Below are 22,911 nucleotides of genomic sequence, written 5' to 3'. Positions count from 1 at the left end.
AAGGGCCTTTATGGGAAGAAGTTATCGAAAGGCAGAAGCTGACAAATGACTGTGTCCCAAGGAACCCTAGCCTTCACAGATGAGTTAAGAAGCCAATAGAGAAGGTGGAAAAGGACAGCAAACTGAGGAGGAGGAAGCTCAAATAGATGCTACAAGAAACAGGGATCCAACCAGAATTGGGGGCCGCAGTGCTACATGCCTCAGCCTCATACAATTATATCTTAAGTCCCCACCCAAAAAACCAGGAAAATTAGTCTTAGTTCATACACCACTTTTGAGTATGCAGAAAAGACTGTTAAAGTAACCATGTGGATCAAGCCGTAGGCCTTTCCTTAGAAAAACAGGTAGGCATATTACTGTCAGTTAAAATAAGAACTCTCCTCTTCCCAGGGAGGTAGAAGAGGAATAGATGAGATGTCCTGGGTAAACTGGGAGCAGTGGAGGTAGAGGGGAGGAGATGGGGGGATGGGAACATGAAGGATCAGGATGTTTGAGTTGTGGGTGGGACAGAGGAGGAGAGCATGAAAGAGATATCTTGATAGAGTGGGCCATTGGGGGATTTGAGAGAAACTTGGTGCCAGGGAAACTCCCAGGAATGCACAAGGATGACTCCTGCTAAGATTCCTAGCAATAGCCAGGAGGGTGCCTGAGCTAGCCTTCTCCTGTAATCAGATTGGTGACTTAACCTGATTGTCATCACAGAACCTTCATCCAGAAACTGGTGAAAGCAGATGCAGAGATATATAGCCAAGAACTGGACCAAACTCCAAGAGTCCAGTTGAAGAGAGGGAAGAGGGATTATATGAGCAAGGGGTGTCAAGACCATGATGGAGAAACACACAGAGACAGTTCACCTGAGCTTGTGGGAGCTCATGAACTCTGGGCCTGCATGGGACCAATCTAGGCCCTCAGCATCTGGGTGACATTTGTGTATCTTGGTCTTTTGTAGGGCCCCTAGCAGTAGAGCCAGAACCTGACTCATGAGCTGGCTCTTTGGAACTTATTCCCCATGGTGGGATGTCTTGCCCAGCCTTGATGCAAGGGGGAGGAGCCTGGTCCTGTCTCAACTTGATATATCATGCTTTGACTCCCAGGGGAGGACTTATCCCTTCTGAATGGAGACTGAGGAGAAGTGGATGGGGGAGAAGGGAGGTGGGGCGAGGGAGCAGAAGGAGAGGAAAGAGGGATAATTGCAGTTGGCATGTAAAATTAACTAATTAGTTAATTACTTTTTTTAAAAAAAGATATGGATTAGGGAGATGTGTGAAATGAATGCATACCCTCCATTTGACCAGCTTTACTTACTTGCCATGTTCTTTGCACACTGCTCTCTGCCCTGCATCACTGATCTCTATGAGAACAGAAAATCCTCTGCCTCTGGAGGCTGAAGGGTTAGATCTGCAGGAGATACCTGTGTAGTAGCTCCCTCCCTACAGACCACAATCTAGTCAGGCCCTACATTTTCAGGAACTCACAGCCCAATCTTCTTTGTTGTAGCCTACAGTTTTCTCCAAGTCCTGCTGCTCCACTCCCTGTCCCTTCAGGTGTGACAGTGGTTGTCACTTCCCCTCCACTTTTACCTGTAGGATGCTTCACCACCCCTTGTTCTCTGAGCTCTGTCAAAAATTACACAAACATTCTCCCCATTAAACTCTTTCATCACCAACGCCAATGTGCCATCTGCTTTCTGCTCCAGCTCCATTTAACACAAGTAAACTTTTAAAAGCACATTTAAGGATAAGAGAGGTAAAAGAATATAAAAGCAAGAAGCAGAGAAAACTAGGAACAATATTGAATATATAAATGGGGGAAGAAAGGAGGAGGGGAAGGAATATAGTTTCATGGATTGAGATTGGATTTTATGTTGGGATCCAGTGTCAGCTGGGACCCTAAATTAATTTCTCTCGACCAGACCCCAACATAAACTATCTCTCTTTGGACCAGCGTGGAGGCGTGGGAATAAAGACACACTCACATGGCTTTATCGGGAGGGAGATTCTCAGAGATCCCTCATAATATCCTGAGTTGACATGCTGAAGAATGGCACCTGAACAGGGACCTGAGAAAACCGTGGAGGTTGTGGAATGCCACTGCACACAAAGAACAGGCCTGTCTTCACAGACCATCCGACCATGAGTCAGATTCGGAGGTTTTGACACACAGCGGCGCAAGGTAAGATTATACCATGGGACAAGCATTCGGTAAACAGGATTTGTTTATTCACGGACTCAAGGAGTCCCTCAAGACAGGAGGAGTAAAAGTGAAATAAGGGTGAAACCCATGCAGCTACACCCGCCAGAGCTTGCAGCCTGGCAGACAGGCAGACAGAGCCTGTGTCGTACCCCGATTTGCGGCACTGCTTCAACCAGAAGCTGAAAGGCAGGTGTGCAGAAAAGGAAACTAGCCCAGGGAACTGCAGCTTCAGGACAATAAAAATTAACTAACAGGTTAAATATGCTTCTTTTTCATTTCACAATTTTGCTTCTTTGTCAAAAATCTGCTGTTTGTAGGCATGTGAATTTGTATCCAAGGTGGATTGATTTCAATACTGTGGTTCTGTAGTGAAGTTTTAAAGTCAAAAATTGTGATGCATTCAGAGGTTCCTTGATTGTACAGGATTTTAATTTTGTTTAGGCTATCCTGAGTTTTTATCTCTCTCTTATAAAGTTGAGGATTGTTCTTTGGAGGTCTGTGAAGAATTTTGCTATAATTTTAATGAACATTTGCATTGAATCTGTAAATTGATTTCAGTAAGATTGTCATTTGTGCTATGTTGGTTCTACCATCACAAGAGAATAGATATTTCCATTTTCTGATGTCTTAAATTTCTTTCTTAAAAGATTTAAAGTTCTTATCATACAGGTTTTTCCATTTGTGTGGTCAGAGTTACTCCAAGATATTTTATGGTATTTATGGCTATTTAAAAGGATGATGTCTCTCATTTATCATATGTGCACATGAGGTGCATTTTGGGTTGTTTTCAGGTTCTGGCTATGATAAAGTAATTCTGCTGTAAACATAGTTGAACACATATCCTTATGGTACGGTTGAGCATCTTTTATATATAGGCCCAAAAGGGGAATTGCTGAGTCTTAAGGTAGATGGTTGCCTAATTTTGAGAAATCACCATACTTGAATCCAAAGCAGCTGTACCAGTTTGCACTTCTACCAGCAGTGGAGGAGTTTTTTTTCTTTACCCCACACTATCTTAAGCATAAATTGTCATAGGTGTTTTTAATCTTGGTCATTCTTACAGGGATAAGATAAAATCTCAGAGTTTTGATTTGCATTTTTCTAATGCTTAAGGATGTTGTGTTTGAGCATTTTTTGAGTGTCTTTCAGTCATCTTAAATTCATCTATTGAGAGTTTTCAGCTTAGGTCTGTAACATAAATTTTTATTGATTATTTGTTCTTTTGATAACTAATTTCCTGAGTTCTTCATATGTTTTTGAAATGGATTAGTGATAAGAAAAGATATCTTCCCACTCTATAGACTGATATTATATCTTGTTGACTATGTACTTTGCTATACAGAAGCGTCTCAGTTCAGGAGATCTGATTTATTAATTCTTTCTCTCAATGTCTGTGCCACTGAGGCTGTGTTTGAGATATGCCAAAGTGTACTTTTAATTTTTTCTTCTGTGAAGTTCAATGTGGATGGTTTTATGTTGAGATCTTTGATTCATTTAAACTTGAGTTTTATGCATAGAAATAAATATCAATCTATTTTCATTCTTCTACATGTTGATGTCTAATTAGGCCAGCACCATTAGTTAAATATGGTTTCTTTTTTCATTTTCCTATCAGCTAGGCAGTTAGGAAACATAAGAAGAGGATAGCTTACAAACTTTTAATGAGATATACAATGGTTAAGGCCTTAGTTACAATATTATAAAAAATCTTGAGATAAAAGTAAAATTCTTAAAAAAAAAAATGAGCCAATTTTCAGTAAAGAGCTTATAGAAGCTGCCAAACAGGTACTAGAGCAGGTAAAGTATAAATCAACACGTAGATATACAATAATCAACAAGTACAGTATATTAATTATGATTCTGTTATGACAAGTATGTATTAAGTACAAAACTTATTCTACAGCAGTTTTATGAAAAAACAAAATGCTTTTATTGTTGCAGCTTCCCATTTTTGCCAGTTAAGATATTAAACTCTTAATTTAAAGCAGAAGCTTGTCTAATACACAAGAACAGGATAAAATCTAGGAAATCGTTTAACAGAAAATTGAATATGATCAATGTTTCTTATACTAAGCAATAGATTAATTGATAATTTTAAGATAGTGATTCTTGAACAATTGTATTTACTTTATTTAAGGGCCAGAGTAATAATCTTTCCCAGATGATCATTGCTGCAATTCACACAACTATATTTTGCTAATGTTATAGCTAAAGATCCCTTAATGGATGTTATGCTGAATTTTACAAAATGGCTCTTCCAATGGAAGAACTGCATATATGATTATTAATGAAAAGGAACTGTGTAGCGTGATATGGCTCCTTGAAAACAACTTATAAATGTTGCAGACAGATCTACGGCAAACAGATCCGGCATAATGGCACCAAGGTGACCTTTGCTAAGGCAAGGTGAAAAATAGCCCTTGCAATGAATTATGAAAAGACCCGACCTATATTAATTTGGGGTTGAGGATGTGTTTGTTCTTTTTTCACAGAAAGAAAATAAAAGCTGGATGAGATGAGTGCATATACAGTAAAGGAGAGGTAGACCTGATGACATCCCATTGAGGAGTTGGAGAAGAGTCCATGATCCAGTCTTCCCAGCCCCCACAAAGAGGTGGGCCTGATCACAGGACCTGCTACTGCCACTCTACACTGCAGGGTGCCATGCTGCTCTGAGGGACAGATGCTGAGTTGCCTCCAGACACTTGGGACACACACATAGACCCAGAGACCCTGCTGAGATGACCTGACTGCAATGAAATTAAAATTTATCCTGACAAGAAAATATGGCTCCAAGACACAAAGCCCAAAAAGTATCTCTCTCCATTAATCTCTTTTCTTCACAGAGATCAGCAGTCAATGATGAGTTTGAAGCTTCTTCTCCCCAGATGCCTAAGACAGGAACTTGCATATATGAATGCCTGTTCCAGAGACTGGAAAATTTGGATAAATGAAGATGTCTTTGCCCAAGCCAGGCATGATCATATGTCCTGTTGCAGAAGCACAGGTTTTATTAAAATTAATAAGAAAGAATGGATTGTATGCTCATATTTCTATATGGTATGGCTGCCAGGCTCCAAAGCCATAGGCCACACCTGAAATGCTCATGTAACCTTCCAGACAGGCTGTCGCTAACCTAACAAAAGGTCAGGTTGTTGTTTCGCTTCTTTCTTTGTAATTTGGAGGATGCCTAAAAAGAAATACTAATTCAGCCTATGTGACAGCTAGCATACAGGCCTGGAAGACGTGATAGCAAGCACAGGTCGTTGTGGAAGTGACTAAAAGCCATTCACCTGGTTATCTAGGAAACAGAATGTTGATGTATTTATCCCTCAGTTTACGTTTTGGTATAAAGACTGTTTGGAGAATAAATGAGAGGAATTCTTCAGCATGTGAACTCAGGATATTATGAGGGATCTCTGAGAATCTCCCTCTTGATAAAGCCATGTGAGTGGTGTCTTTATTCCCGCACCTCCACGCCAGTCCAGAGAGAGATAGCTTATGTTGGGGTCTGGTCCAGAGAAAGAATTTGTGGTCTGGGCTAGCACCGGACCCTGACAGGATTTGGCAGGTAAAGGAGAAGAACTGAGTTGAACATTCTTTCTACATCTACTGAGTAGTTACTGTGTGTCAAGTGCCAACAGGTGCTCCCTTAAGCTTGCAGCTGAGTAAATTGGTTTGTTTAAAAGAGAACAGAACACTGGCTAACTGATATATTATACATGAAAACCAACATGAGATGATAAGTGTGAGGTAGGTCAAAAATGCAGGGAAATGACAGGATGATGGGAAAAGAAAAAACCCTCATCCAGGATTCTGACAAGCCTTTTGTCAGTTGAAACCAAGAATTTCAACATGATTAATGTTTGCTTATGGCTTTTCTCCTTTCCCAGCTACAAGCTTCCAGGAATTTCAATAGAAACCCCCATTTATAGTAAAAAAAAGACATGTCCTAAACTTGTGTGCAGCTTTAGGAGCTCCCAGCTTTCTTTATCAGATATAATCCAACCAAGTCCTCTCTGGAGTCCCCCATAATCTTATTTATCAAAAAAGAAAGTCAAGGTTCCCATAGCCTGCCCGCAGCGAGCAGGGTGGGCCCTTTGTTCACGAGCTAACCAGGCAGCTCGGAGTTTCGATCTGGGCACCGAGTGAAACATCATTGTGGTGAGTGAGTGCTGCGGCAGCTGGGAACATACCTCAGCCCGCCCACACTTCCAGGCCATCCTACAGGGGCTATACTGCCCAAACCGCCTCTCTATTTCTATCCCATTCAGCTTACATCCAGATCCCCACACCCCCTGTCTCCCTCCCTCTCTCCCTCCTTTGGGGCATAGCGCCTCCCTGCCTAGCCTGCTAGGACTCTGGGACCGAATCTGAACCGGGAGGACAAAGGGGTGGCCAGTAGCTCCTTTGTTCCCATAGCCTGCCCGCAGCAGCGTGGAGTTTCGATCTGGGCACCGAGTGAAACATCATTGTGGAGAAACATCTCTGGGAAGGTACATCAGTGGGCAAGAAGACCTGATCCTGTAAAAGAAGATCCAAAGGGGAGTATTGGGAGGAAGAGATGGGCAGACGCCAATGCAGGAATTCTCCCAACAATCTGAAAAACAACATGAAACCACCAGAAGCCAGTGACCCCACAACAGGAGGACATGAACACCTTAATCAAGAAGAAGTAGAAAAAACTGACTTCATGAAAGTGATTGACACCCTTAAACAGCATATAAAAAACGCCCTTATGGAAATGGATGAGAAGTATAATAGAAAGTTCGAGGAATTGAGTAAATCAGTGAATGAAACCCTAGGAAACCAAGGAAAAACAATCAAGCAGATAAAGGAAACAGTTCATGACTTGAAAACTGAAATGGAGGCAAAGAAGAAAACACAAACAGAGGGCCGACTGGACATGGAAAATCTAGGTAAACGAATAGAGACTACAGAATCAAGTATAACCAGCAGAATACAAGAGATAGAAGAAAGAATCTCAGATTCTGAGGATAACATAGAGAAAATAAACACTCTGATCAAAGAAAACAGCAAGTCCAACAAACTCTCATCACAAAACATTCAGGAAATATGGGACACAATAAAAAGACCAAACCTAAGAATAATTGGAGTAGAAGAAGGAGAAGAAGTGCAGCTCAACGGTACAGAAAATATACTTAATAAAATTATAGAAGAAAACTTTCCCAAACTGAAGACAGATGTACCTATGAAGGTTCAAGAAGCATACAGAACACCAAATAGGCTGGATCAAAAGAAAACATCCCCTCGCCATATAATAATCAAAACACAAAATATACAGAATAAAGAAAGAATATTAAGAGCCGCAAAGGAAAAAGGCCAAGTTACTTATAAAGGTAAACCTATCAGACTTACACCTGACTTCTCTATGGAAACCATGAAAGCCAGAAGGTCCTGGATAGATGTTCTCCAAAAACTAAGAGACCACGGATGCAAGCCCAGACTACTATATCCAGCCAAACTTTCATTCACTATAAATGGAGAAAACAAAATTTTCCAGGATAAAAACAAATTTAAACAATACGTAGCCACAAATCCAGCCTTACAGAAAATAATAGAAGGAAAATCACTAACCAAGGAGTCCAACAATGACCACAATAACTCAGACATCTAGAGACTCTTCACCAGCGCAAATCAAAGAAGGAAAACACACAAACCCTACTACTAAAAAAGTGACTGGAGTTAACAACCACTGGTCATTAATATCACTTAATATCAATGGGCTCAACTCACCTATAAAAAGGCACAGGCTAAGAGATTGGATAAGAAAACAGGATCCAACATTCTGCTGTCTACAAGAAACACACCTCAACCACAAAGACAGGTACCTACTCAGAGTAAAGGGCTGGGAAAAGGCTTATCAAGCAAATGGACCTAAGAAACAAGCAGGTGTGGCCATACTAATTTCTAACAAAGTTGACTTCAAACTTAAATCAATCAGAAGAGATGGAGAGGGACATTTTATACTCATAACAGGAACAATTCATCAGGAAGAAGTCTCAATCCTGAATATCTATGCCCCTAATATAAAAGCACCCATGTACGTAAAAGAAACATTACTAAAACTCAAGGCAGACATCAAACCGCACACACTAATAATAGGAGACTTCAACACTCCTCTCTCACCAATGGACAGGTCAATCAGACAGAAACCTAACAGAGAAATTAGAGAATTAATGGAGGTAATGAAGCAAATGGACTTAACAGACATCTATAGATTATTCCACCCAAAGAGGAAAGAATATACCTTCTTCTCTGCAGCTCATGGAACCTTCTCGAAAATTGACCATATACTTGGTAACAAAGCTAACTTACACAGTTACAAAAAAATATTAGTAACCACCTGTGTCTTATCAGATCACCATGGATTAAAGTTAGAATTCAACAACAATGCTACCCCCAGAAAGCCTACAAACTCATGGAAACTGAACAGTCAACTACTGAACCATACCTGGATTAAGGAAGAAATAAAGAAAGAAATTAAAGTCTTCCTTGAATTCAATGAAAATAAAGAAACAACATACTCGAACTTATGGGACACTATGAAAGCAGTCCTGAGAGGAAAGTTCATAGCACTAAGTGCCCACCTAAAGAAAACAGAGAAAGCACATACTGGAGACTTAACAGCCCACTTGAAAGCTCTAGAAAAAAAAGAAGCAGACTCACCTAGGAGGAGTAGAAGACTGGAAATAATCAAATTGAGGGCTGAAATCAACAAAATAGAAACACAGAAAACAATCCAAAGAATCAATGAAACAAAAAGCTGGTTCCTGGAGAAAATCAACAAGATTGATAAACCCCTATCCAAACTAATCAAACGACAGAGAGAGAACACGCAAATTAATAAGATCAGAAATGAAAAGGGGGACATAACCACAGACACAGAGGAAATTCAGAGAGTCATTAGATCTTACTACAAAAGCCTGTATGCCACAAAACTGGAAAATGTAAAAGAAATGGACGCTTTTTTAGATAAATACCATTTACCAAAACTAAACCAGGACCAGGTGAACAATCTAAACAGACCTGTAAGTCGCGAAGAATTAGAAGCTGTTATCAAAAACCTCCCTACCAAAAAAAGCCCAGGACCAGATGGTTTCAATGCAGAATTCTACCAGAACTTCCAAGAAGACCTAATACCTATACTCCTTAATGTATTCCACAATATAGAAACAGAAGGGTCATTACCAAATTCCTTTTATGAAGCCACAATTACTCTGATACCAAAACCACTCAAAGACTCAACCAGGAAAGAGAACTACAGGCCAATCTCACTCATGAATATCGACGCAGAAATCCTCAACAAAATACTGGCAAATCGAATCCAAGAACACATCCGAAAAATTATCCATTATGATCAAGTAGGCTTCATTCCTCAGATGCAGGGCTGGTTCAACATACGAAAATCTATCAATGTAATCCAGCATATAAATAAACTGAAAGAAAAAAACCATATGATCATTTCATTAGATGCTGAAAAAGCATTTGACAAAATTCAACATCCATTTATGTTAAAAGTCTTGGAGAGATTAGGGATACAAGGGTCATACCTAAATATAATAAAAGCTATATACAGCAAGCCGACAGCTAACATCAAATTAAACGGAGAGAAACTCAAAGACATCCCACTTAACTCAGGAACACGGCAAGGCTGTCCACTCTCACCATACCTCTTCAATATAGTGCTTGAAGTTCTAGCAATAGCAATAAGACAACATAATGGGATCAAGGGGATTCGAATTGGAAAGGAAGAAGTTAAACTTTCGTTATTTGCAGATGATATGATAGTGTACATAAGCGACCCCCAAAACTCCACCAAAGAACTTTTACAGCTGATAAACACCTTTAGTAATGTGGCAGGATACAAGATCAACTCCAAAAAATCAGTCGCCCTCTTATACACAAAGGATATGGAAGCAGAGAGGGAAATCAGAGAAGCTTCACCATTCACGATAGCCACAAACAGCATAAAATATCTTGGGGTAAATCTAACCAAGGAAGTGAAAGATCTATTTGACAAGAACTTTAAGGCATTGAAGAAAGAAATTGAAGAGGATACCAAAAAATGGATGGACCTCCCTTGCTCTTGGATTGGGAGGATCAACATAGTAAAAATGGCAATTCTACCTAAGGCAATTTATAGATTCAATGCAATCCCCATCAAGATCCCATCAAAATTCTTCACAGATCTGGAGAAGACAATAATCAACTTTATATGGAAAAACAAAAAACCCAGGATAGCCAAAACAATCCTATACAATAAAGGATCTTCTGGAGGCATTACCATCCCTGACTTCAAACGCTATTACAGAGCTACAGTAATGAAAACAGTGTGGTACTGGCATAAAAACAGAGAAGTCGACCAATGGAATCGTATAGAAGACCCGATTTTATCCCACAAACCTATGAACACCTCATTTTCGATAAAGGAGCTAAAAGTATACAATGGAAGAAAGAAAGCATCTTCAACAAATGGTGCTGGCACAACTGGATGTCAACCTGTAGAAGAATGAAAATAGACCCATATCTCTCACCGTGCACAAAACTCAAGTCCAAATGGATTAAAGACCTCAATATCAGTCCGAACACACTGAACCTGATAGAAGAGAAAGTGGGAAATACCCTACAACAGATGGGCACAGGAGATCGCTTCCTATGTATAACCCCAGAAGCACAGACATTAAGGGCAACATTGAATAAATGGGACCTACTTAAACTGAGAAGCTTCTGTAAAGCAAAGGACATGGTCACTAAGACACAAAGGCAACCTACTGACTGGGAGAAGATCTTCACCAACCCCGCAACAGACAAAGGTCTGATCTCCAAAATATATAGAGAACTCAAGAAACTAGACTTTAAAATGCTAATTAACCCAATTAAAAAATGGGGCACTGAACTGAACAGAGAATTCTCAACAGAAGAAGTTCAAATGGCCAAAAGACACTTAAGGTCGTGCTCAACTTCCTTAGCAATCAGGGAAATGCAAATCAAAACAACTTTGAGATATCATCTTACACCTGTCAGAATGGCTAAAGTCAAAAACACCAAGGATAACCTTTGCTGGAGAGGCTGTGGAGGAACTGGTACCCTCATCCATTGCTGGTGGGAATGCAATCTTGTGCAACCACTGTGGAAGTCAGTGTTTCGGTTTCTCAGGAAATTCGGAATCAACTTACCCCTGGACCCAGCAATACCACTCTTGGGAATATACCCAAGAGATGCTCTATCAAATGACAAAAGCATTTGTTCAACTATGTTCATAGCAGCATTATTTGTAATAGCCAGAACCTGGAAACAACCTAGATGCCCTTCAATGGAAGAATGGATGAAGAAAGTATGGAATATATACACGCTAGAGTACTACGCTGCGGTAAAAAACAATGACTTCTCGAATTTTGCATGCAAATGGATGGAAATAGAAAACACTATCCTGAGTGAGGTGTCCCAGACCCAAAAAGATGAATATGGGATGTACTCACTCATAATTGGTTTCTAGCCATAAATAAGGACCACGGAGTCTACAATAGGTGAACCTAAAGAAGCCAAGTAAGAATGTGAACCCAAGGAAAAACATATAGTTATCCTCTTGGCTAAGGGAAGTAGACCAAATTTCCGGGGAGAAAATGGGATCTTGGGAGTGGGGTGGGATGGGGGTAAGGGGAGATGGGGAGAGAAAAGGTAGAAGGGAAGGAGGGGGGACCTGGGGAAACAGGAGAATTAGAATAAAGGAAAGGTGGATAGGGGAGCACGGAACCACAATTCTTAGTTAAGGGAGCCACTTTAGGGTGGGCAAGAGACTTGACCCTAGAGGGGCTCCCTAGTGCCCAAGATGAGGTTCCCAGTTAGTTCCTTGGGCAGCTGAGGATAGGGAACCTGAAATGACCCTATCCTAGAGCAATACTGACGAATATCTTGCATATCATCATAGAATCTTCATCTGGTGATGGATAGAGATAGAGACAGAGATCCACACAGGAGCACTGGACTGAGCTCCCAAGGTCCCAAGGAGGAGCAGAAGGAGGGAGAACATGAGCAAAGAATTCGGGACCACGAGGCGTGCATCCACCCACTGAGACAGTGGAGCTGATCTACTGGGAGCTCACCAAGGCCAGCTGAACTGTGACCGAAAAAGCATGGGATAAAACCGGACTCTCTGAACATGGCGAACAATGAGGGCTGATGAGACACCAAGGACAATGGCACGGGGTTTTGATCCTACTTAATGTGCTGGCTTTGTGGGAGCCTAGCCAGTTTGGATGTTCACCTTCCTAGATATGGACGGAGGGGGGAGGACCTAGGACTTACCACAGGGCAGGGAACCCGGACTGCTCTGTGGACTGGAGAGGGAGGGGGAGAGGAGTGGGGGGAGGGGGAGAAGGGTGGGAGGAGGGGGAGGGAAATGGGAGGCTGGGAGGAGGTGGAAACTTGTTTTTTGTTTTTTTTTTTCTCCTTTTCTCAATAAAAAAAAAAAAGAAAAAAAAAGAACAAAGAGAGAGAACTTTCAGCAATTTAAAGTAAATGGCAGAAGAGCAAGGGTGGTACTTCAGGCCGTGTTAAAGTACCAGTTCCTTGGATGACTGAGATAAGAAGACAGCGGGAGTCTGGGATTTCAAAACTAGTCTGGGATTTAATACAAAATGCTGAGGGAGCCTAGAGAGGGTGAGAAGGAGGGAAAGAGGCAGGAAGAGGAGGAGGGTAGAGAAGGAGGAGGGGCAGAAAAAGGAGAAAGGCAGTGGAGATGTTATGAAATCTGGAGCTTAAGGCAAATGAGAAGCTGGAAACAGATGTGTGAAATCATCTTGTGGAGTTGACACTGAATTGAGAATACAAATTCACTGAAAGAAAAACTATGAAAAGAAAAGGAAAAAGAAAAACAGAGACCACATGGCCAAGTCTTGAAAGACTGGAAGGGGAAATAACCAGTGAGCCAGAGCAATCTTTTTTAGAATCTGAAAGGCCCTTTAAATAGGTCACTTTTGCACAAGTGCCATGAAATTCACTGAATAGCCTTTCTGTTCTCTCTCATCACTTCATTCTTGTTTATATGTCACATCTTAAACCATCAAATAATAAGGATATCCTCTATCACATAACAGAGAACACAAGTACTGAATATACATTACCAATAATTGGTCATATCTGTCTGTTGGATTATTTTTCCTTGGACTTGTAACAAGAGGCCAATTTTGATATTATATAGTAATTATCTCATTCAGGAATAGTATTTGTTTTGTTTCTTGAGACAGTCTCACTATGTTGTGCAGGCTGGCTTTAAACTTGCAGTCTTCCTGCCTCCCAAGTTCTGTGACTGTAAGTATGCACCATCACAGCCAGCTCTGGGTAGTCTATAAAAACAACAAAAAGTTTCCTCCAACTGCCTCTTGCTTACAAAATCTGTATCATATGCTCCTGCTCAAACCTTACAATGGCATGAGGGGAGATGGTCACTGGCAGACTGATCGTGTGCAGTGCAACAGCTGCTGACATCACCAAACCCATGACCAGAGTTAACATTGTGAAGGTTACAGTTTGTCCAGAATATTTCAAATGTGTATAATAAAGTGTGGCAAGTGGAGAATTTTTGTTTATTACTTGATACTGAATAATCTACCCTTCTCGTAGGTCTCAGTTCCTCTCCCTGCAAAAAGTTGTTAGATCTGATTACAGCTTTCAAACTGTGCTCTGACAAGCCTCAGCAATGCTCTGCTGAGATTCTTATAAAAACTGGAACTAACAGGTACGGCTCAAGAGTTCTTCCAAGTTTCTCTTCAGGTTCACATGCTCAAGATTTATTTGTTTCAATACTGAGCTCCCACATCATAAAACATTCCACAGCTTTAAAAAAAAAAGATGAAAACCGGGAGATTAGATGATCCTACTTCAACAAGGCCATACCTCCTCACGGTGCCATTCGCTATGAGCCAAGCACTCAAACACGTAAGTCTATGGGAGCCATAACTATTCAAACCACCACAGCCTTCAAAACCAATTTGGGATAGGAACTTGAAAAGATTGGGCTACAGAAACCTGAAAATGTTGCAAGTAGAGCTTAATGAATGGTTCCTACGGGAACTTAGATCATAAAACCGATGTAAATATGGAGGGCAAAAATCACACTCCTGAAGTTTCAGATGGGAACAAGACTCCATTCAGAATTGGACCAGATGCCATCTGCCTTGGTTATTTATTTATTTATTTATTTATCTATTTATTTATTGTCAGTGTGGCACAAGCTAGAATCCTTTAGAAAGAGGGAATCTCAGTTGAGAAAATGCCTCCATGAGACTGGCTTCAATTCAAGTCTGTGGGATATTGTCTTGATTAATAATTGATGTGGGAGGGCCCAGACCACTGGGGGTGGTGCACCTTTGGGCACACAACCCTGAGTTGTTTAAGAAGGTAGGTTGAGCAAGCTAGTAAGTAGTGTTTTTCCATGGCTGCTGCTTCAGTTCCTGCCTTGAGTTCCTGCCCTGACTTCCCTCAGTGATGGAGTGTGAGCTTTAAGTTGAAATAACCGTTTCCTTACCAAGTTGCCTTCTGTCATGGTATTGATTATAACAACAGAAATGCTAAGATATCTGTGTTACATTATGATCAAGAACGTATCTACAATTTGTTCATGCCCCTAAGACTTTGCAAGAGATTGCTTAATTTTTACTCTAATTTCTCTCATATGGTAGAGAAATACTTATTTTTTACATTTATTCACTGTGTGTGTGATGTCAGAGGACAATGTGGGTGAGTCCATTCTCTCCTTCCACTATGTGGCAATGAGTTTGATCCAGAAAGCAAAGTCAGGCTATCAAGCTTAGTAGAAGCCCCTTTATCTGCTCAGCCATCTCACCAGCCCTGTACTGGGTTTTTCATTTTGCATTATGAGATGAGCATGAAAAGTCTGGAAGGAACGCAGGGTAGAATGTTTCCCACAGGCCCCTGTATGAAGGCTTGGCTGTCAGCTGATAAGCTTTAGGCAAACAGTATGATCTGATGAGTATTCTTTCAGCATTCAAAATATGAACAGACTATTGGGAGGTAGCAGAATATGGAAGAGGAGCCTAGGTGGAGGAAGCTGGTCACTGTGGAGTGTTGCCTGAGGTTTTCTGTCCTGCCCAGTTCCCTCAGAATCACACAGAGGTCTATATTAGTTATAAACTGATTGGCCTAGTATTTCAGGCTTCTTATTAACTCTTACAACTTATATTAGCCCATTATTCTTGTCTATGTTAGCCACGTGGCTCGGTACCATATTCAGTGAGGCGGTCACATCTGGCTTCTTCTGTGGCTTGGTCAGGACTACAGAGGAATGGGCTTCTTTCTTCCCAGAATTCTCCTTCTCTCATTGACCCACCTCTACTTCCTGTCTGGCTGTTCCACCTATACTTCCTGCCTGGCTATGACCAATCAGCATTTATTTAAAATATAATTGACAGAATACAGACAATTGTCCCGCACCAGAGGAGGGGTGTCCCTTGGCCCCTTCCTGTTAGCACACTCTCTACGCTCTGTCCCCCATGAGGAAAGAAACTTCTCCATAGGATCTCTGCCATATGTTCTGCCTCACTGCAGGCCTATAATCAATGGAGCCATGGGATGTAAAGTGAAACCTATGAAACTGTGAGCCACAACAATTTGTCCCTATGTTCTCGTCAGGTATTTTGTCACAGTCATTGAAAGTGAAACACACTCCCATTTTGACAAATATATGATCTCTTGCAGCTAATGCAGCAACATGTGTGGATGAACAACATATGCTGCTATAATTATTTGTGGAATTCTTAAGATCATAGGCTCTAGGCCAAATTTTATATGCATTTCAATTATGGTTCTATTTTCATTGTGTAAATTTAGGTAAGTCACTTAATCCATTTTATTTCCAATGTTCTCATCTACAAAATGCAGATAAGAAACTTGTGTTTGCTGAGCAACTACTTTGTGATATTCCTACTCTGTCGAGTAAGGGAATCTGTGATGGTCACAGATGTAGTACAATGCAGAATTGTTTCCTACTTGTAAGCTCTCTGACATCTTAATACAGGTCATGAATAATTAGGTATTACTTTTATTTATTTAAAGAATTAAGATTCATTCCCTCTGGCTAACAGTAGTGAATTCCCCTCTATAATAGTGGTTCTCAACCAGCAGGTCATGACCCCTGGGGGGGGGGTCACATATCAGATACCCTGCATATCAGATATTTATATTACAATTAATAACAGTAGCAAAGTTATGAAGAGACAATGAAAATAATTTTATGGTTGGAGCTCACCACAACATGAAGAACTATACTAAAGGGTCACAGCATTAGGAAGGTTGGCAACCACAGCTCTATAAGCTCCTTGAGGAAAAGTATCTTGTTTTACAACTTATAGTCCATCATACCTGAATATCTTCAGAAATTTAAGAGGAACTAAAAGATGTAATGAATACACTTGGTAAAGAATGATAACTCTGAAAGAGATATGGCTTACCTTTGCTGAAAATTAAATTTGATCAAGTTTCATTTATTTAGTATAACGTAAATGGCAATAAAAACACTTGATGAAGGCACTTAAAGTCAGCCAAACAGATTATTGTTAATGGTAGCAGAGTTTACAGTCAATTTGCAAGACTGTTGGAAAGCAGTAGGCATGAGTACAGTGAGGAGAAGTTGTGACTGAACAGCCACCTTCCCTCCATTCAAGGAACAACACCGCACTTCAGATCCATATCACAGAGAAGTAGCTGGTGTTAGGAATGAGCAGACCAGTGAAGTTCATGAGCAAACTGGAAAAGTAAAGCTTAGCAGTGTGAGTTATCAGCATCGTGCCAACTTTAAGAAGAGCACTATATTTTGAGGCTGGAAAATAATCTGGACTGTTATAAACATCTTTTCTCCATTTTTCTCTTAAATTATGTTTATGTATTTACTTGTATGTATATTTATGGGTGTATGAACCACAGCACACATCTGGCGTCAGAACACAACCTGTGTTCTTTCCTTGCACCGCGTGGGTTCTAGGGATTAAACTCAGGTCCTCTAACTTGGGGGTAAGTGCCGTTACCTGTTAGGCCATCTTGTTAGACTCTTTCCTATATTTTACAGTAATATGAAAAGTGGAACTTCTGGAATTAGTTATCTTTAGGAGTCACTCTAAAATGTATTAATTCTCATTAAAATAATTATTATGAAACAGAGAAGTTAGAAGAAAATAGGTATAGAAAACTAATAGATGGCTGAAAAAGTGAACAGTAACGATTTCATGTCTTTTCTTTCTTGTATATATTAATTAATCTTAAGTGCATAGTAAATTGAAATCAAAGACCTCCGTGAAATAATTTTCTACTGAAAAGCTGTGCTTTTAATTTTACAGCCTTTATAAGCTTTAAAATATCCTGAACTTTTAGTACATTGTCTGTTTTCTAACCATTTTATTCAAAGCCGTTAGTGTAACAGATAAACAGCACATGCTTTGATCTCATGAAATTACAGCTTATAGTTCCTGCAGTCATAAATACCATGCTGTTTTCTCCCCACCCCTCCCTTTCCAGCACAAGAGAGTCTGCTTAATATCACAGTCTCCTGGAGAGTCTGACATTTACTCAGACAAACAGCAGAGGTCATGAATGCTGCCCATAGATAATATCAGGATTCTTCAGGATTGCCACAACAGTGGAGGAAGCATACAGAACTGCAATACCTAGTTTATCTATCAACGAAGTTTGATCTGTTTCATTTTGCTTCACACACAAAAAAGGAATTCTACCTTATCACAAACCAATAATTTAACTGTTCTGGACAAAATCACACAACAGTATAAAAGAAACAAAATTATCTCTAGGAAAATTAATGATTAGGAGTTTTAAGTGAATGATATGGCCTATATAATTAGTTGGTTAGCTTCTGAAATTTTCAAAAAGAATGTTTTTTTTAAGATTAAAAATAAAGACTATGGAAAAATTTTGTAAAACATAAAATAAAATACCTAGAATGTCTAAACACTCTGAAATTTTACAGCCAAAGGATTAAAAAAAATACTCAACTGGAGAAAAGACAGCAACTTCAACAAATAGTGCTGGGAAAATAAAATGTCCACATGCGTAAGAATGAAATTTGGTCTGTAAATATTACCTACACAAAACCAACTGCAAATGAATCAAAGACCTCAATGTGAAACCCAAAATTATAAAACTTCTAAAAGAAAATATAGGCAGCACCATACAAGATATAGGTATAGAGAAGAATTTTCTATTTAGGACTCTAATTTTTCATGAACTAAGACCAACAAATGATAAATGGAATCTCATAAAACTAAAATGCTTCTGTACAACAAAGGAAACAATCAACCAAGTAAAGAGAAAGCCCAGAGTGGGAGAGAATCTTTGCCAGCTACACATATGAAAGAGTTAATAACTATAATACACAAAGAACTCAAAAAAAGATCAAGAAACAAATGACCCAATAAAAAAAACAGGCTATGTATCTGGAACAGCATTCTCAAAAGAAGAAACAAAAGTAGCTAAGGAACATCTCAGAAAGGGTTCCACATCCCTAGCAATGAAGAAAAAACAAATTAAAATCACTTTGAGATTTCACTTTACCCTACTCAGAATGACTAAGATCAAGAAAACAACAGACAACAAATGCTAACAAGTATGTGGGTAGAAGAGAAGGCTCACTGGCTGTTGGTGGGATGGCAACTGGTCCAGTCACTCTGAAAATCACTGTGTAAAATTCTCAGCAACAACAAAAAAATCTATCATAAGATCCAATTATACCACTCCTTGGTATATGCACAAACGACATACATTTCTGCAGATGCTTACTCAGCCACATTTATTGCCACTCTGTTTATGGCAGTTAGGAAAAGAAACATCCTTCAATTGATGAACGGATAAAGTAAAGGTGGTACATACATACTATAGAATATTATTTACTTTTAAAGAACAATGAATCATTAAATTTTCAGGTAGATGGATGGATCTAGAAAAGATTATATTGAGTGATATAACCTAGACCCAGAAAGACATTTATGGTTATCTTCATGTATGAGCATATAACCTGGAGTAACTAAAAAAATTGGAAACTGAAAAAGAACCATGGGGATAGGTTCTAGAAATGAGAATAGCAGGTCACAGGTGATTTCAAGGGGAAAGTAAAAAGGGAGTGTTAATTTGGCAGGAAAAGGCAGGAGGATGTATTAGGCAAACTTCTTTTTAAAAATTTATTTATTTATTATGTATATAGTATTCTCCTGCGTGTATGCCTGCCTGCCAGGAGAGGGCACCAGACCTCATTACAGATGGTTGTGAGCCACCATGTGGTTGCTGGGAATTGAACTCAGGACCTCTGAAAGAGCAGCCAGTGCTCTTAACATCTGAGCCATCTCTCCAGCCCCCTTAGGCAAACTTTTAATCCCAGCACTTGAGCAGCAAAGGCACATAGATCTCTGTGAGTTTGAGACCAGCCTGGTCCACATAGTGAGGTCCAGGCCAGCCAGTAAGTCACTGGAGTCCTGGATTTGTGTTGTCTCTTGTTCCAGGCCCTTCTATGCCTCCTGTCCATAATAGAAGTGAACTGCTCTGCTCCACCTATGCACCCTATCAGTATGTTCTCCATCATGGCTCAGAAGCAAGTATGCCAATAACTGTGGGCTAAAACCTCTGCAATAGTGAGCTAAAATAAATTATTTCTATCATTGTTTATTCAGATAATTGGTCACAGAAAAGAAAAAGCTAGCTCACAGTATGCTTCTAGAGTCACCAAAATGATCAATTCCTAAACTCACAATGCATGCAGATGGCCCTGGGAACTATATGAACTACAATAGTGACCGGTCAGGCAAGATGTATCCACTGCTGCAGCAGCAGCACGATTAGGATAGGGGTGATCTACTGCTTTCTGGTTGGATTTGAGACATACTTCACAGGAGGGAACTCATATCTGGTACTATAAACCTGGTCAAAAGTCTGTGGAAGAAGAGGTCACAGGATCTCGGAGAGAGCCACCACCTCCTTCCCCCGCTATGACGACTACTATGACTACAGCTACACTATGACCACACTAGGACTACAACTACTGTTACTGTTTTGGTAAATGGAAATGTTTTCACACTGCCTTCTAAATACTCATGCTTACATCATGAGTAAAGTAGCACTGCTCTCAGGATTTGTCAAAGAAGCTTCTTGTAGCAGGTGGGAGTTAATGCACACTCATAACTGCTTAAAGTACAGAGTGATGGCCCTAAAAAGGATATCTAGATCACCCCTCCAAGGCTTAGAGAACATTACAGAATCAGAGGCAGAAAGAATGTAAGACCTAGAGAATAAGAAAAACCCTTCAAACAGATGTTTTCTAGTTATGGCATGGCTACTGCACTCATCAACTCACAGTATCTATGGCCACACAACCAGGACAAGACATTTCATCATGGAAACAAACGGGAGGGGTTAATAAGGGCCCACCCTCCCAAGGGACTATTGCAATAACAGGTACTAGAGGAAGGGAGCGTCACATTCCTTGGGGGTTTATCTACTACTAGATTGCTTGTGCTCTAGTGAAAATCCTCTATCTATGCTCATGCAACAACCCTAATTAGAGAGAACGCCAATTGAGAAAAATGCCCCCATAAGATTGATAGGCCCAGGGCTGGAGAGATGGCTCAGAGGTTAAGAGTACTGACTGCTCTTCCAGAGGTCCTGAGTTCAATTCCTGGCAACCACATGGTGGCTCACAGCCATCAGTAATGAGATCTGGTGCCTTCTTCTGGCCAGCAAGCATACAGAGAGACAGAACACTGTATACATAATAAATAAATAAATCTTTAATGACTATCATAAATGTCACCACAGAACCTTCATCCAGCAACTGATGGAAGCAGAGGCAGAGAGCCACAGCAGAGCACTGGGCTGAGTTTCCAAAGTCTAGTCGAAGAATGGGAGGAGCAATAATATGAGCAAAGGGGTCAAGACCATGATGGATATACCCATTAAAACAGTTTACCTGAGCTAAGGGGAGCTCACCAACTCTAGCTGAACAGGGAAGGAATCAGCACAGGACCAAACTAGGCCCTCGAAATGTGGGTGACAGCTGTATGGCTGGGGCAGACTGCGGGGCCACTGGCAGTGGGGCCAGGATTTATCCCTACTGCTTGTACTCACTTTTTGGGAACCCACTCTCTTTGGAGGGATACCTTGCTCAGCCTAGACATAGTAGGGAGGACCTTGATCCTTCTTCAAAGCAATGTGCCTTACCCTGTCTGAGGAGTAGAGGTGTGGGGTGTTGTTGGGGGGGAAGGTGGAGGGGACGGGACGAGGAGAGGGAGTGGGAACTATGATTTAAGGTATGTAAAATTAAAAAAGATAGTTTTTAGAAAGAAAAAAGAAAAAAACAAACATACCACTGTGGGAGGAGGGAAGATTGGCCGGGCAGTGGCGGTTCATGCCTTTAATCCCAGCACTTAGGAAGCAGAGGCAAGTAGATTTCAGTGAGTTCAACACCAGCCTGGTCTACAAAGCAAGTTCTAAGACATCCAGAGCTGCTACACAGAGAAATCCTGTCTTGAAAACAAACAAACAAAAAGATTGGGCTGTAGAGAAGCCTATGGAACATTTTCTTAATTAGTAATTGATGGGGGCTACAGGACATCCCATTGTGGGAAGTTCCATCCCTGGACTGGTGGTCCTAGGTTCTATAAGAGAGCAGGATGAACAAGTGACAAAGAGTAAGCCAGTAAGCAGCACCCCTTCATAGCCTTTGTATCAGATCTTGCCACCAGGCTCCTGCCCTGTTAGAGTTCCTGTCTAAGGAAGCAGAAGCTAATTAAACCCTTTCTTCCCAGAGTTGTTTTGATCATGGTGTTTCATCGTAGCAGTGGTAACCCTGACACAGTCACATACCACGAAAGACATGAAGGTAGGAAGGGAACTTGATGGGGAGAAGAGTTTTCATCAGGGACAAGGGTAAAAATGACTAAAATTCATTTTGTGTATATGTGTGTGTTTGAATGAAACTTGTCAAATGATTAAAGTAACACATTAAATCTGAACGTGATGTCACATACTTTCAATCAGAGCACTTAGAAGACAAAGGTAGGCAGATCTCTAAGTTTGAAGCCAGCATAGTGTGTTTCAGGTCAGACAGGGATATATAGTGAGAGCATGCCAAAAGAGAGAGAGAGAGAGAGAGAGAGAGAGAGAGAGAGAGAGAGAGAGAGGGAGGAAGGAAGGAAAGGAAAAAATATTAAGAAGATCATATACCACAAGTTGGTTTAATTCCAGGGACCAAGGTCTGTTCCACATACATAGACCAGTAAGTGTAATTTAGCACTCAAACACTTAATAACAGAAACCACATGATCCTTGAAATTGACACACACAAAAAAGGCTTTCAACAAGTTCAAAATCTCTTCATAATAAAAACCTTGAAGAAACTAGAAGGAACATGCCTCAATGTAATTAAGGTTATACACAGAAATCTATAGCCATTATATTAATTTGTGAAAAACTAAAAGTGTTTTTTTCTGAAAATCTGAAGTTTAGAAAAGGCTGCCCACTCTCTCCTCTCATATTTATTATTGCTCAAAGTCTTATCTAGAGCAATAATGCAAGAGAAAAAACATACAAATAAAAGATTAAAGTGTCATATCCTCCCTGTTTGTAGATAATATGGCCCTCCACTTAAACCACAACAGCTTTTAGATCCAAAAAACACTTTCA

The 22,911-nt window shown here is 40.3% G+C and overlaps 1 protein-coding gene across 1 annotated transcript in view; it reads right to left on the bottom strand.

The window, feature by feature from the left end:
* Ccdc73 (coiled-coil domain containing 73) overlaps positions 1–22,911 on the bottom strand; it is a 140,632-nt gene that overhangs the window by 29,775 nt on the left and 87,946 nt on the right. The window lies entirely within an intron of this gene.

The sequence above is a fragment of the Microtus oregoni genome, unplaced genomic scaffold (assembly GCF_018167655.1).
Source record: "Microtus oregoni isolate MIOR12 unplaced genomic scaffold, Mior012 000031F_ref0000149, whole genome shotgun sequence".
In the NCBI taxonomy this organism is placed as follows: Eukaryota; Metazoa; Chordata; class Mammalia; order Rodentia; family Cricetidae; genus Microtus; species Microtus oregoni.
This window is presented reverse-complemented; position numbering and strand designations above follow the sequence as displayed.